Raw genomic sequence first — 14,344 nt, forward strand, 5'->3', positions numbered from 1 at the left:
TGGTGCCTCTGCACTCCAGTCTGGTGACAGAGTGAGACTCTGTCTCAAAAAAAAAAAAAAAAAATGAAGGCCAAGGAACACTGAAGTTGAGGCATGTATTAGTCAGGGTTCTGCAGAGGGACAGAACTAAACTAATAGGATAGATGTATATATGAAGGGGAGTTTATTAAAGACAATTAACTCACGAGCACAAGGTGAAGTCTCACAGTAGGCCATCTGCAAGCTGAGGGGCAAGGAAGCCAGTCAAGTCCCAAAACCTCAAAAGTAAGGAAGCTGGCAATGCAGCCTTCAGTCTGTGGCCAAGGGCCTGAGAGCCCCTGACAAACCATTGACCTAATTCAAGAGTCCAAAAGCTGAAGAACTTGGAGTTTGATGTTCCAGGGCTGGAAGCATCCAGCACGGGAGAAAGATGGAGGCCAGGAGACTCAGCAAGTCAGCTCCTTCCACCTTCTGCCTGCTTTATTCTAGCTGTGTTGGCAGCTGATTAGATGGTGCCCATTTGAATTGAGGGTGGGTCTGCTTCTCCCAGTCCATTGACTCAAATGTTAATCTCCTTTGGCAACACCCTCACAGGCACACCCAGGAACAATACTTTGCATCCTTCGATCCAATCGAATTGACACTCAGTATTAACCATTACAAGGTGTCAGAAAGGTCAACCTGAGTGTGAACATCACTACATGTGATCTGGCTGGCTGGCGGCATCCCATGCCATGTTCCATGGTCTTCTGGAAAGCCCTTCCGAGCCAAGACAAAGCAGGGGGTTTGGTCCATCTTCTTTCTGATTTATATTTGTAAGCGTCCTCTCTGCTTTCTCCTTTACTAAAGACCCATCCAAGTGCTGTTGGGCTATCCGCATCTGTGGTGCACCTGCAGCACGAAGGCCTGGCACAGGCTCAAGTGAGGGACTCTGTATAGCAGGGGCCAGGAGAGGGACTCTGTAAAGACTTGGCCAGGAGACCCTGTGATACAGCTCCGATGAGTGAAGGAACACCAGGTTCTTCATCTCATGTCAAATTGGAAAAAATGACAGGGACACACAGGGAGTGGTTTTAAGGAGTGGAGAGTTTAATAGGCAAGAAGGAAGGGAGAAGAAAGAAGGAAGAAGTTCCCCTGTTCAGAGACAGAGGGAGGTGGGCTCCAAAGCCTAGAGAGAAGACCCCGCATGCTAGGTACAGGAAGAGGCTGGAGGAGGCGGTGTCTGATTTGCATAGGGCTCAGGGGATTGGTTTGACTAGGCATGTCATTCACATAGGCCGGGAAACAAACTGGCCCTCCCACCCTAGCCTTTTAATATGCAAATACAGGGCACCTTGATGTTATCTGCACATGGGGATATGTGGGGGCAGCCATGTTGCCAGGCATATGTGAGGGCAAGGAGAAGAGGGCGGGAATCACCATGTTGGAATGGAACCAGTTTCTAATGGCCTGCATTTGTATATCAAAGGTTGCCTGTCTGGCTCTAAATGCTGGGGCTTTCCTGTTAGACAAGAAACGTTTAGGCCAGGCGTGGTGGCTCACGCCTGTAATCCCAGCACGATGGGAGGCCAAGACAGGTGGATCACCTGAGGTCAGGAATTCGAGACCAGCCTGGCCAACATGGAGAAACCCTGTCTCTACTAAAAATACAAAAAAATTAGCCGGGCTTGGTGGCGGGTGCCTGTAATCCCAGCTACTCGGGAGGCTGGGGCAGAAGAATCGCTTGAACCCAGGAGGTGGAGGTTGCAGTGAGCAGAGATGGCCTACTGCACTCCAGCCTGGGCAAGAAGAGCGAAACTCCATATATTAAAAAAAAAAAAAAGGAAAATAAATAAACATTTGAGGAGCTGCTTTAAAAGAGATGAAAACTTTCCAAGGACCCCTTTTCCTATCTGCCTAAAATTATTTCTTAATAACTCCTACCACATTTGGACTCTTGGTCTTCTGAGGGCCTCCACTGTGGGCCAAAGAGCCTGCCCTGTGCCCACCCACGGCCCAGCCCAGTCCTCAGGAACCTGCTAAAACCTCTGGGCAGAAGCAGGGGCTCAGGAGAACCCAACCCATCTGCCACAGTCCCGCCTTCTGGGAGTTGGGGTTTGTGGAGGCAGCTTACTCGTGCCCCAGCAATGATTTCTGACCCTATGATCTAGTCCTCTTCATCTTTTTATTAAAAAAAGATATTTGGTCTGTAATTGTAAGCTCCTTGAGATGAGAGATGATATCTTTTCTTCTAATTTTGTATTGTGAAAAATTTCAAAATAACAAACAGGTGCACGATAAATACAACAAACACCCTTAGACTCCATCTAGGTTCACCGATTTTTAATATTTTGTAATATCTGTTATCTTTATTTTTTATTTTATGTATTTTTGAGAGAGTTTTGCTCTTATTGCCCAGGCTGGAGTGCAGTGGTGCGATCTTAGCTCACCCGCAACCTCTGCCTCCCAGGTTCAAGCAATTCTCCTGCCTCAGCCTCCTGAGTAGCTGGGATTACAGGCATGCGCCACCACACCCAGGTAATTTTGTATTTTTAGTAGAGACAGGGTTTCTCTATGTTGGTCAGCCTGGTCTCCAAGTCCTGACCTCAGGTGATCTAACCACCTCAGCCTCCCAAAGTGCTGGGATTACAGGTGTTATAAATAAAGTTTTGGAGGTGCAAAAGAAATAGCACTCAAATATAAGATTTTCTTTTTAATTCTCAGCAAGGCAATGTACTTCTATAGAATGGTACACCCTTACAAATGGAGCAATGGTGAGCGCACACTTGGACCAGGGAGGGGAAGGGGTTCTTATCCCTGATGCACGTGGCCCTTGCTGCTGTGTCATTCTCCTATTGGCTAGAGTTAGACTGCACAGGCTAAACTAATTCCGATTGGCTAATTTAAAGAGAGTGACGGGGTAAGTGGTTTGGCAGGAAAAATGGTCATGACACAGCAGGAAATTGACATGAGTCAGGGCAGAGAATGAGCAGGTAATCGGAACGAGTCAGGGCGGAGAATGAGCGGTAATCGGAACGAGTCAGGGTGGAGCAGGTAATCGAAAAAGGTTGCTTTATGAGTTAAGTTTAAAAGTAGAAGACAAAGAGTTGAACATACTGACATATTGATTCTTTGAAGAGAAATTTAGAACTCATATCTAACAACCTCTCCTCTTGAATTTCCTTACAGTTCTTTCTCTTCAAACTTCTTTAACATGTCTTAGCTTAGTTGTTCTGCTTGATTTTCTAAAAGAAGAATCTTCTCTGGATAAGGTGGAGGATAGTTAAGGGAGGTTTTAGTAAGTGCCGTTTTTATGAGCCTCTGCACCAACCCACGGATGCATGGTGTGACACAGCACCCGACAAGAATAAGTACACCCATTACGGCTGCGAGGGAAGTAAGAATTGAGGCTATTATTCCTTTCCATTTACCAAATCACTCTTGTAGCCATCCTGTAAAGGAGTCATTTACCCGTAAGTTGTTGGCTAACTCACTGGACAGAGCAGTCAGACCTTGCAATGCCTTTGTTATACTTCCATCAGGGGCGGTGTTGTTTGGGATGAAGGTACAACATTCAGTTTTAATCATGACGCAAATCCCTCCTCTTTCTGCTAATACCATGTCTAAGGCTATCCTATTTTCCGAAGCCATCTGGCCTGTAGCCCCTAATTGCTCAGCTATTCCTTTAAAAGCATCTCTAGTGCAGTTACTAAATCACTGTTGGTTGTAGTAGATGTAGTTTGTCCAATCTACATTTTTATTCATTGTCACCCACCAAGATATTGACTCAAATCCTGCAGCTATTTGATTTCGGGCTTTAAATTGATCTGGTATTCCCCGTGGGACTCCAGTTGCGTTTAAATAGACATAAGAGTCGAAAGACCTATAAGGGGCTTCTCTCGCATTATGATGTCTTATTTTTCCTTCCTCTGGTTGATGAAATGCCAGGGTGAAAGGGATAGCCAATTGGACTAAAGCACAAGTGCCACTCCAGTTATTTGGCAGAGTGTCCAGTAAAGGTCCACCACAATACCACCACATATCCACTAGGAGATGAACAAGGGCTGACTGATTGCTAAGTTCTTGAAAATTCTTAAGCTCACTGCAACCCCTCAGGTCTCCAAGGAACGCTGTTTCCTCCCTGTCGTGAGAGATATGAAGTTAACTTAGTCTTGGGAGACAGAAGCTGGATGGCCCTTGGGGGCTGGCCAATAGGGTGCCGGACTTCGGGATATAGCAGAGAGAGAGCATGGCGCAACTTGTTACTCCAGGCTGTAGAATCCTGGAAAAGAGCTGCCATGCAGCCAATTCTTGGTCAACTGGAGGACCACCCTACTGGAAAGGGGACAATCTGGGCCTCTGGCCTGCCATGCGCACAGGCATAACAATTGCTTTTGTTTAACGTGCGGACGGAATATTTGATCCATTCCAACCAGGCATTTGCATCTTGGTATCCTGTTTCAATTGCCAACGCTTGTTTTAAGTCTTTAACTTCTACGATAGCTATCTTGGTCTTGTGGTTAGATGGAGGAGGAGCAATTATTCCGTTGTGAGAGGTTTTGGAAGAAGGCTTAGAAGAAGGTGCAGGCAGTGGGGGATCAAAGAAATGCATTTTAAAGAATTCAATAGGGTCTGTCCCTCAAACCTCAGCCCCCATACCATAAAACTGGCTTAAAGGAGGGAACCGGCTTAGAAAAGGGGAAGAACTTTGAGGATTCAAGATAATAACCTGTATAGGATTGCACTATATAGGACTAGGGGCTGTCCCTCTAGTAACATGAATGTACAGTTTTACGAAATTACAAAAACCAGTTGGGCAGTCCATCCTTGCTCTTTAGTGGTCCACAGAACATTGGACCAACTATGGCATAAAAGCTGTACATCGGGAGGGCAAGACTTCTGGTTGACGCCGGGGTCTTTATCAAAATCTCCTCAGATTAAACGGTCCCAGTTCACTAATGCCTAATCTGAGGAGAGTCGGGAGGGACAGAGGTACTTTTCTGAAGTAGAGAGCTGTCTCTGATGTGGCAAGTTCCCACAGGCTATAACAAGGCAAGCACCAAATGCAATCGTTTGAGGCGAAATTGACTTGGTTATGTTAATAACTAGATGGTCAGCAGTAGAGTGAGGAAAGAAGAAAAAGTAATAGAATAGATGAAAGAGAGTTAAATTTTTCTTAGCTTTCGTTTGGTAGGGTTTTCCCCTGGGACTATGGCCCGCGACTCCGGACGGGGTGGCGCTTTCTTGACTTGGGTGTGATGAGTCCATCCCCTTTCTACTGTACAAACAGCAGTCTCTGTGATTAGTAATACAAGGTAAAGTCCTTCCCAGGCTGGCTCTACTATCCCTTCTTTCCACCCTTTGATGAGAATGTGATCCTCGGGCTGGTGCTGGTTTACCGGAAATTCTAGGGGTGGTACCTGTGCTAAAAGACCTTTAGTTTTGAGGGAAAGGAAAGTAGAAGATAAACCAAGTATATAATTTCTAAGAAACTGATCTTCTGTTTCAAATGTGGGGACATCAGCAATGGACTTTATAGTCCTTGGCACCTTCTTGCTGAGAAATTTTCTTTAGCACCTATTTTTATTATTTTTTAGACCAAAGAAAGCCAAACACCGTTTTATATTTGCCAGTGCTTCCTGTATGATATTTATACCAGATAAGCTAAATTTCACCTTTATATTAGTGTGTTATTAATGTTAAACTTAATTTTAATAAAATCTTGTAGCCATATTTATCCAATTTTTAATGTCTGACCATAAATTAAGATCTATATAGACGCTTTTTAACCTTTTATAATTTTCATTAAAAAGCAGGTTAGTGCTTTAAGAAAAACCTGTTGTACTTTTATTTTAATGTCTAGTTCTCAGAAAAACTGGGTAATACCCCTTTAACTTTAGCCAATATGTTTACACACAGAATTTCCTTTTCAATTAACATTTCAAAACTTGCTTAAACCTTTAAAACAAAATATTTTTTAACCGTTTTTTGTAGGTAAAAATCCACATTCTTATGTCTCCTTATAATCCTTTTACCAAAGTACATTTCACTTTCCTTACACACCTTGCGCATAAACTGTTTCTTCAATAGTTTTACATTCAGGAGGCCTAATTACTTTTAAATTATACAGCATTTCTTGCATAAATTCCCTTTTATAACTTTTTTTTCACAACTTTCACAAACAATTCTTCAACATGCCTCAACTTTCTGACTTGTTGCAAACATCCCTTTCTCTAAACAACCAGTTCATTTATTTTAGGACAAGAATTTACCGTATAATATTCCTTTTTACATAAATTCTCCCCCCCACCTTTCTTTTTTTTCTCAAAAATGATAACCATTCTTTCCCAAATCGAACTTCCTTCATTTCTGTGGACTAGACTGTCTAAGGCCACAAGATTAGAAGTTAGGATAATACATGTTACACTCTTAACTTTTAGCAAACTTTACTTATGTTGAAAACCTTGTAAGTTTGGGATTTCAATTATTTGCTATTAATAAGACCTCGTTCAGTCCATATTAACTTAGAATTATATAGATGGCTCCTTCCTGATTCTGTAAGTACTTTAAGGCTTGGCTGAGTGGAAACAGCTGGCAAGCACATTTGAGCAGACCAATTGTTAGGCAATTTTCCTAACTCCGCTTCTGCAAGAGTTTCCTTATCACTTACTGAATACCCATTGTGTCTTTTTCCTTCAATCACCCAGGAGGAACCATCGATGGTCGTGTCCTGAAGGGAGTTCCTCCTAGGTCTGGTTGGACCTTTATATGGTAATTAAGATTTAGATGCCCTGTTAGGAAACCTGCTGGGGTAAGGGAATTTTCAGTGGTTAGTGTTAAATCATCTTTTTCTAACAGAATAGCCTCATACTTTAAGGTTCTTGAGTCAGTAGGCTATCTTTTTTTTTTTTTTCCTTTTGACTTAGGATAGTTCTGACCTGATGAGGTGTGCTCACAATGAAGTTTACTCTAAAAGTTATTTTTCTACTTTCTTCTGTTAGCAAAGCAGTTTCCGCTACAGAATGAATGCATCTGGGCCATCCATGGGTTACTGGGTTAAGGATTTTTGATTCGGAAGGCTACAGGTTGTCAGTCGCCTCAGTGCTTTTGGGTTACAACCTTGTTTACACTGACAACAAGGTGGTATTGGAGTGTTATAGGGTCACGGAGGAGACCTTCAATTATTAATTATAGGTTTTAAATTTACCCTGGCTTTTAAAGTAATAGGGTAACACTGTTTTCTCTTTACTACTTCTGTCTTTCTCTCTCTCTCTCTGTCTCTTTCTCTCTCTCTTTGACTCTCTGTCTCTTTCTCTGCCTCTGCCAGTGGCTTATGCTGCTGTTCTCGGCTCTCCTTCCCCTTCCCCTAGGGGAGGGACCGGTGGGAGTGGAGCTACTCTTTCTTCCCCCGGGGAAGAAAGGAAAGGGGAGTTCTGAATATTTTTCTTACTACAGGAGGTTTGTGTGAGGCTCAACCCCTCAAACCAGGGGCGTCTTGCGTTGCCTGACCCAGAAGCCTCAACCCCTCAAACCAGGGTGTGTCTTGCCTTGCTGCTCTAGAAGGTTGACCTGTTTCCTCCCTTTCCCCCTCTGAAGGTCCCCTGCACACTTCCCTCTCATGTTGTCCTCTCTGGCTCCTCCCCCAAGGGAGAATTAGGCCCCTCTTAGTGTTAGCGTGCCGGTATAAGTCTCATGGCAGGATCCGCCCTAAGCTACGTGGGGTAGCTAGGGAACCCCAGAGAGGTCCCACTCACTCCGTCCAGCAGTAGGACTTGTCACCATCCACATGAAGAACACCACAAGTAGGGTTGTTTGTGATCATTCACGCACACACACACTTAGCCCTCCAGAATTTGACCAACAAGGAAGTACCTTACCGGCTCCCACGGCTTCTCCTTCCTTGGTCTGTGCACAGTCATCGCCGCAGCATGTGAGGATCCTTTAAGCTACGTTGCTGGCCAGTTTCTTTCCGCGTTGCTGAGAGCTCGGGTTATTCCTTGAACTGGGTGGGTCCTGATTTCACCCCCCTGAGGCCCCCACAAGGCGGCGGGGCGCGCGTCCTCACCAGAGAGAACCAGAGACTGCCCAGAAGGGGAATGTATCACGAGGGAGCCCCCAAATTGTTATAAATAAAGTTTCGGTGCTGGAAAAGAAATAGCACTTGAATATAAAATTTTATTTTTAATTCTCAGCAAGGCAATGTACTTCTAGAGAAGGGTGCGCCCTTACAGATGGAGCAATGGTGAGTGCACAGGGAGGGGAAGGGGTTCTTATCCCGGACGCACATGGCCCCTGCTGCTGTGTCCTTCCCCTATTGGCTAGGGTTAGACCGCACAGGCTAAACTAATTCTGATTAGCTAATTTAAAGAGCGTGAGGGGGTGAGCGGTTTGGTGGGAAAAATGGTTAAGGCAGAGCAGGAAATTGGAATGAGTCAGGGTGGAGCAGATAATCGGAATGAGTCAGGGTGAAGCAGGTAATCGGAATGAGTCAGGGTGGAGCAGGTAATCAGAAGGAGTCAGGGTGGAGCAGGTAATTGAAAAAGGTTGCTTTACGAGGAAGTTAAGTTTAAAAGTAGAAGGCGAAGAATTGAACATACTGACATATTTATTCTTTGAAGATAAATTTAGAACTCATATCTAACACAGGCGTGAGCCACCACACCTTGCCCGTATCTGCTGTCTTTAAAGAGATACATATACACATTTTATGTATATATATATATATATATATTATATATATATATATATATATATATATATGACAATGGTCCCCTAAAATAATAATGGAGCTGAAAAAAATTCCTATGGCCTATTGACATCATAGCTGTCCTAACATCACAATGCAGCACTGTAAACACATCCATGGTGGGGCCAATCATATAAAAATCTAGCACATACAATTATATACTGTGCATAATGCTGGGTAATGATAATAAATGACAATGTGGCTGATTTAGGTATTACTAGCCTATACTTTTTAATCATTATTTTAGAGTGTATGCCTTCTCTTTATAGAAAAAAAGTTAAGTGTAAAACAGTCTCGGAGAGGTCCTTCAGGAGGTGTCCAGAAGAAGGACGGTGATCATAGGAGATGCAGCTTCATGAGTGGCCTTGCCCCTGAAGCCCTCCCAGTGGGACCAGACGTCGGAAGACAGTGATATTGGTGATCCTGACCCTGTGTGATCTTAGGTTTATGTGTGTGTATTTGTATATTAGTTTTTAAGAAAAGGTTTTAAGAGTAAAAAAAAAAAATTTTAAAAATAGAAAAAAGCTGATAGAATAAGGACATAAAGCAAGAAAATTTGTTACAGCTGTACAATGTGTTTGTCTTATAAGCTGTGTTATTACAAATGAGTCCAAAGTTTTTTAAAAATGAAAAAGTTTTTAAAGCAAAAAAGTTACAGTAAGATCAACTTATTATTGAAGAAAGAACATTTTTAAATGAATTCAGTCTAGCCTAAGTGAACGGTGTTGAGTGGAAAGTCATATCCTCGGCCTTCATACTCACTCACCACTCACTCGCTGACTCACCCAGAGCAACTGCCAGTCCCGCAGGCTCCAGTCAGAGGAAATGCCCTACACAGGTGTACCAATTTTTTTCTTTTATACTGTATACTGGATTTTGCTGTACTTTTTCTTTTTTTGAGATGGAGTTTTGCTCTTGTCACCCAGCTTGGAGTGCAGTGGCATGATCTTGGCTTACTGCAACCACCTCCTGGGTTCAAGCAATTCTCCTGCCTCAGCCTCCTGAGTAGCTGGGATTATAGGTGCCCGTCACCACACCCAGCTAGTTTTTGTATTTTTAGTAGAGACGGGGTTTTGCCATGTTGGCCAGGCTGGTCTCAAACTCCTGACCTCAGGTGATCCACTCACCTTGGCCTCCCAATGTGTTGGGATTACAGGCATCAGCCACCGCTCCAAGCCCTTGCTGCACCTTTTCTATGTTTAGATGCACAAAAACCATTGTGTTACAATTATCTACAGTATTCAGTAAGGTCCCATGCTGTACAGGTTGGTAGCCTGAGAGAAACAGGTGCCTCATGGGCTATACCATCTAGGTTTGTGTAAGTGCACTCTATCATGTTTGCACAACAAAGTTGCCTAAGAATGCATTTCTTTCTTTCTTTTTTTTTTTCTTTTTTATTTGAGACGGAGTCTCGCTCTGTTGCCCAGGTTGGAGTGCAGTGGCGCGATCTTGGCTCACTGCAACCTCCCTCTTCTGGGTTCAAGCGATTCTTCTGCCTCAGCCTCCCCAGTAGCTGGGATTATAGGAGTGCACCACCATGTCTGGCTAATTTTTGTATTTTTAGTAGAGACAGAGTTTCCATGTTGGCCAGGCTGGTCTCGAACTTCTGACCTCAGGTGATCTTCCCTCCTCAACCTCCCAAAGTGCTGGGATTACAGGTGTGAGCCACTGTAACAATGGATTTCTCAAAACACCTGGCCCTAACAATGGATTTCTCAAAACATATCCTCATTGTTAAGAAAGGCATGACTGTATGTACATAGTATATACACATATATATGTGTGTGTGTGCGTGTATGTGTATATGTACATATATATACATATGTGTATGTGTATACGTATATATAGTGGCAATGATCGTGCTGTCAGGTTCTACAAAATCCTCTTTGTACCTGAACACTGCTGATCCGACGAACGTGACCACAGTGGAATCTGTATGTGTACATACACACACACATATGTATATACTTTCTGCCAAACTGTTTGATGTCATAGACATCATGATACTTACCCCTAAATATATATCTCTCAAGAATAATGATATTCTCCTACTCAATTACAATATAATTATACTCTTTGGGAATTATACATTGCTTCAATAGTAGGATCTAACACAATGTCTTCTACAGCTCGTTTTTTTTCCAGAGATGATGTAATTTTTAACTTTGATTCTGCTCTTTTGCCCCTCTCTGCTTAACCTGCTCCACTCAGGATCTAGCAAGAGATGTCACACATAAGGCCCCAAATAATTTACGGAGTTGAATGAATGAAAGGATGGATGCATAAATGTGAAAATGCTTTCTGATGTGTCTTCAGGACGTGGAAAGGTGCATGACCCCATGTGGGAATTCAGTGACCTTCAAGCCCTTCTCACTGGTCTAGATAGAAACCTTACACCTGGCAGGATATGCATTTTGCAGCTGAGGTTCTTTGTGAGTAGTTTGGTGATATTTAAGTTCCTGTTGATTAGGGAAACCGTCAGGAGATTGGCAAACCTATTCAAAACTATAACATATTAAAATTCCTGTTAATCATAGATCTTAAAAGCACTGGGCTACAACACTTTGTTAAAGTACAAAAAAATGCAAACCAGTTATTATGAAAACAAAGCCGGGGAAGTAGGTGGCACTGCATTGTAGGAGTCCACATTCAGCAACAAAAGAGGGCACAGGCTCTACTGTGGTCACATTCATTGCATCAGCAGTGTTCGGTACAAAGAGGCTTTTGTGAAACCTGACGGCACGATCATTGCACAGGGCACACCATTGAACGAAGGCAGACTTTCCCCTTCTATGAAAGCATAATTTTCTTCTCATATTTGACACCAATTAGCTCTAGCAGAGAATTCTATTTAAAGCAATCCCTTGAAATTAGACCATGTATGCCAAGGGCGGGGCTGTGTATTTGGCCCTCTCTTCCTAGCAGCTCTAGCGATGTGTCCTAAGTATGGGAGGAAGGCATTGAAAAAGTTAGGCATAAAAGAGATATATTTAATAATCATGACTACTTAGTATCACAACTTAGAAGAAATAGTTGGATTTCAATCTCTTTTCCCAATCTGACGGTTTGTTATTTTCCTTTTTTCTTCCAAAATTTCATACACATCCCAAGTTTTAGCAAAATGATATCAGCAGCAAGTTGTTAAATAAGTTCTGTGGGCTCATCAAAGCGATTATCTTAAAGTGTTCTATTAAACAGCATTGGTTTAGTGCTGATTGCATTATAAACTTTGAAATGAAGAGCACTGCACTTTAGAAACTCCAGGTTATGTAGAATTTTCTGTTTTTCATTTTGGCCTCCTTCTCTACTAACCAATGTGTTTAAAAACCTATAATGTGACTCTTCAGGTTAGAGAGTGAGTTTTTTAACCCTTCCCCAGCTCTCAACACTATCCCCGTCCATCTCCAGCCTTTGAGTTCTGTCTAGCACTCACCATAGGATATGTCCTGATGAAAGCCTCGTTGTTCCACATCTGAGAAGATCAGTTGCTGTGCACAGCTGCATGGGAACTGGATCCAGTCCCCATCTGGATCTAGGAAGAAATCGGTCCCTCGCAGCTTGACAACTGCTCATTGTCTAGTCAAGGGGGTTGCTTTCTTTTCCTGGAAAATGTCTTCCAGAGTACATTTGATATGAAGTTTTCACTGCTTACAAAGTTAGGGGGAAGGAGACTGGAAGCTCAGGGCAGAGGTACCACAGTTATCAAGTTTTATTTGTTTTGCAAACTCTAGGTTTTCTTTATTATGTGTTTCCTTTGTCCACATGAATTTTGTGGACATTTCTTAGTCTAAATTCATGGTGTTTTCTCCTGAACAGTGGTTCTTCAAATATTACCCAAAATGAAGGAGGGAAGGATCATTTTTAAAAATCCCAAGTAGTTCTATTTTATTTGTAAAAGTGAATAATTTCCTACAGGATAAAATAAAAGACATTGATAATAAGTATACTAGTATCTATTGTTTAAGAAGCAAGGTTACTATTACAATAGTGGAATTTAAGGACATGTTTTGGTTATTTTATAAATTGCATTATTCTATCCTGTATCTTTTAAATTGAGTAATAGATTTCTTAAAAGAAGCTTATAAGATGTTAGTTAGAACAATCAGCATCTTTGATAAATAAAATGACAACCAGTAAAACTGCCAACTCCCTGGATGAAAAAAGCATTGTATTATTCCCACAGTGAAGGGAGGATAGTGACATTAGATAAGAGTTAGGAAAGTGAAATTGTTGGCAAAATCAGCCGGTGTCTTTATGAAACATTGTCTTCGTGAAACATTGTCTTGGATGACATTTCACCTAGTCACCAATGTCTTCCAGTGACGCCACCTGTTTGCTTTCACGCACCTGTGGGAAGACAGAATGTTTGATTCTGGCATATTTTTTACAGTTTGAATTAAAACCAACTGACTGAACTTGATGGATTGAGTGAGAAAATAATCCTTGTAGGAGAATCTTCTCCACCTGGTAGTGATGCTCTCACTTTGAGGCTAATGATGCAGGAGAAAAAAAAAATCTTTGCTTTGACAACTCCTGTCCCTAAAGAAAGTACTGTGCAGAGAAGCAGTTAAGATCCCAAACCCTGGACTCCAACAAAGTAAGGTTAGACTACTTTCTAGCTGGGCAAACCTTAGTAAGTTAACTTCTTCAAGAATCTATTTCTTCCTATGCTAGATGAAGTCAACTCTTTCAGAGGGCTGAAAGAGAAAAGCGAAATTAGATCGTATGTATGAAATTCTTACATGGTGCCTGGCACATAAGTGCTTAATAAACAATTGCAATTAGTATTATTAACTCTAATCAGATATTGTTTTAAACAAGGGAGTCACTCAAAAAGGTATATGCAGACTTCTCTGTAAGAAAAAAAAAATATATATATATGTTTACACACACATACACATACACACACAAATATATAAGGCTAGGTCTTAGTGCCTCTTTCCTCAAATCAAAGCAAAAATCTTTTTCCTTGTCCAGTTACTTCTATTTAGTTTGGGAACTAGGCCTCCAGTCCATGCATTTAATTCTGTTCCTGGCCTGCTTAAATTAGAATGAGCCTCAAAGATAGAAGACCAAGACATACAGGTACTTGTATACCTATATACAACAAGGTATATAGGTATTTATTTTCATATTCAGAAAAATATCTAGTTTTTACCCATACATTCATTCAAGACACATTTATTAAACACCAAATTGGTAGCAAGAATGAACATATTATTAATAATTTTTCTCTCAGAAAGATCTATCCTATTTTCTATATTGCTTTTCTATAGATTCTCTTTTAATGTTTGCATCTTGCAAATTTCCACGTTACTTTCTGGCTTAACTACCTCAGGCTGGGCATGGGAGATGATTTTATGGAGAGTTAAAACTTTTTCTTTTTCTTTTTCTTTTTTTTTTGATACAGAGTCTTGCTGTGTTGCCCAGGCTGGAGTGCAGTGGCGCGATCTCAGCTCACCACAACCTCCGCCTCCTGGGTTCAAGTGATTCTCCTGCCTCAGCCTCCTGAGTAGCTGGGATTACAGGTGCCCACCACCACGCCCAGCTAAGTTTTGTATTTTTAGTAGAGATGGGGTTTCACTATGTTAGCCAGGCTGGTCTTGAACTCCTGATCTCAGGTGATCCACCTGCCTCAGC

At 42.0% G+C, this 14,344-nt stretch overlaps 1 protein-coding gene across 2 annotated transcripts in view; it reads right to left on the minus strand.

Annotated features, from left to right (window-relative positions):
* The window catches only part of AGPAT4 (1-acylglycerol-3-phosphate O-acyltransferase 4), a 193,619-nt gene extending 181,116 nt beyond the window's left edge, over positions 1-12,503 (minus strand). For both annotated transcript variants that reach the window (XM_032162036.2, XM_058435648.1), the window contains exons 1-2: positions 12,138-12,503; positions 7,836-8,101 (exon numbers count right to left, since the gene is read on the minus strand). The gene's annotated coding sequence lies outside the window, so the exon portion shown is untranslated. The remainder of the gene's footprint in view (positions 1-7,835; positions 8,102-12,137) is intronic.
* Positions 12,504-14,344: the final 1,841 nt, after the last annotated feature.

The sequence above is a fragment of the Hylobates moloch genome, unplaced genomic scaffold (assembly GCF_009828535.3).
Source record: "Hylobates moloch isolate HMO894 unplaced genomic scaffold, HMol_V3 SCAFFOLD_2, whole genome shotgun sequence".
Taxonomy (NCBI): Eukaryota; Metazoa; Chordata; class Mammalia; order Primates; family Hylobatidae; genus Hylobates; species Hylobates moloch.